Source organism: Poecilia formosa, unplaced genomic scaffold, assembly GCF_000485575.1.
Source record: "Poecilia formosa unplaced genomic scaffold, Poecilia_formosa-5.1.2 Scaffold150, whole genome shotgun sequence".
Lineage (NCBI taxonomy): Eukaryota > Metazoa > Chordata > Actinopteri > Cyprinodontiformes > Poeciliidae > Poecilia > Poecilia formosa.
In genome coordinates, this window is record NW_006800089.1 from 545,979 (window position 1) to 548,672 (window position 2,694).

Sequence of the window (2,694 nt, forward strand, 5' to 3'; positions counted from 1 at the left end):
ATAGAAAGTCATGAAACAAATCAGAACAGCGGAGAGGACTTTACAGAATGTCGCCAGTGAATGTCCCGTGAACTCTGACCCCAAACTCCTAGAGGAGCTGAAGCAGAAACTGAATGGATGCAGAGAAAGGAGGGAAAGTTTAAACCATTTTTTTCATCGATCATAACGGGCAAGGATCATTTCCCCAACTCCAACATCTCTCTGCTCATCTTTCTAAACATACACCCAGATTTAAAAAGGAACAGCAAAAGCAAAGTAGGCGGATTAGCAGAGCTGCTAACGTCTGACTGGGTCATCCAGGAGAATTGTAGAATATCGGCTCTACTGCCTGGATATTGGGCTGGTAGCATGAGACGACAGTTATGAGACGGACACAGAAGCAGTCTTCAGTCAGAGGCTTCTTCAGTTCGCTGGTATACTGACCACTACTGGAGATCTTTCCTGCTCACAGCATCACCATCCACAACTACTCTTTAATATGAGTTATGATGATATTTAATTCCTCTATAGCAGTGGTCCCCACTGGGGGGGTTGCACCGCCAGATAAGGCTTCTGCATGTTGGTGTTGCTAAAGTCTGATATGCCCGATTCGGGTTTTCTTGGTCCTTTTATCGCAGCCTGTGGGGTTTTCCCTGATTGGGGAAGAGAACACAACCTGTTGAATGTGACAGGTAGCCAATCAGAAACGCGGTGACATAAGAACAGAGGGGAATCCCAAACAGCTGACATATCGCGCAACTGAGAGTCCAGTGGATATCAGAGATGATATGTGGAAATGTTTATTATTATATGTAAAGGTCATAATTATATATCTTTATCATGTTTATTAAGTTAAAAATGTTAACTATGAAATATCATAACTCACCTCCAAATCATAGTGCAGCAAATAGAGCAGCTACTCCCGTCGTCTTTTATCCACCGCCTTGTATTTTTGTTTCTTTTATCTCTTAAAATGACTCCACAAACTATCACTATTGCTTCTACATCGTCATCCGTGTTTGGTTATTCTAAATTCCCGTATGCTATGTTGGGGGTTTTACTGGATTATCCTCTGGAATCGGGATGTTCGTGAGTGAAATCGATTCGTGTGGTTTGCTGCTCCTGCCTTGTGGCTGGACACAAACCGATCGAACCTGTTGTACTTTTATCAGCTCTGTGGTCACAGAGGTTTGGAGAATCGGCCGACAATCCTTAAATCTTGCCGTCTAAACCAGACTTAAGACTCACAAGCTCTACTCATCTCCTCTCGACCACTGCCCAAACGCTCTCTGACTCTGGTCACTATGGTAACGTTTATATATCCCTTCAAAATAAGATACAGATGCGCAACAAAAACGAAAATTTTACTTTCATGAAAATTTTAACTCACGATAACAACTAACAGGAGCCCTGAGCTTGTTTCTCTGCAACGAGACGGTCCCATCTGGGAGTGATGGGAGACAATAACACCCGAAGTATTGCTTAATATCCACAGCCTGCTTTTCTCTACATGGCGAAGCAGTTTGAAGCTCGCCGCATGTTACACAGAGCGGCTTGTAATGTTTGACTCACCTACCGGTCCGGGATAAATCCATCCTCCTGTCTCTTCTCTGGGCCTTTTCCCCTTTGCAAAGAAACTTTCCAAATACATCTGATCTGTTTCTTACTCATTTTGCTGCTTGTGGGCTCAGTGTTGGTGCGTAAGTAACTGAGAGAATCCGGTTAACGGATTTTCAAAATAAAAGATCCTCCAGACTCAAATAATACATAAAACGGAAATATTTAATTATTTCTTGTGTGGCCCGGTACCAATTGGTCCACGGACCGGTACCAGTCCACGGCTCAGGGGTTGGGGACCACTGCTCTACGTGAATCCAATATTTACGACTGTTACAGTATGCTAACACCAGTTGAACTTGTTGGTTGGTTTTACTACTCTGTTGCTGAATGCAGCTGGTCTGTATGCATGTCTGCCCTGTAATCCATCATGGCGCCCTTTCAGAATCATAAACGTTGCATTAGAGCCTCAGACCCTGCCCTGGTACGTTATTGCATGAGCCAGCAGATGCACCATCAAATTCAATTACACCCTAACCCCGCTGAAGCATCCCGCTTTACCCTGACAGAAATGACATGAGAGAAAATGAAAGGCCTTTTTTTTTTGTCCATGGAAATCCCTCTAATGTCTTTGGTCGTCCCAAACTGTCAAAAGCTTCTGCTCTCTGCCAGTCATGGGACAGATTACTGCCGTAATGGACTGGCAAAAATGGATTACGAAGCCCAGTAGTAACGGATCATTCAATTTCTAGTGACAACGCTCCTCGGGAAAACGCGATTATTTCAAATACGCAAGAGGCACCCCACAAAACTTGCTAACCTAATGAAAGTTAATCAGTTAATAATCAGAAGCTCGGAAATTGTACCTGAGAGGGAAGATCTGATTTGCGTCCCATCAAGAAAACAGAAATCGATGGGAGCTCCCCATGGGGAGAACCCGCAGCACTTTGTGCTTGTTTGGGACCCCCCTAGGCGTCACAGGAGATTTGGAGGTACTAGTGTCTATAACGTCCAAATTACATGTCATCGACAATAAATTTCCTTTATTTTACATGTACATACATTAGAAAGTTTATTGACAATGAAACTGGGTAACTAATTAATGTAGTAAACAATGTAGTATATGTCAGGAAAATCGTCACACACACACACACACAC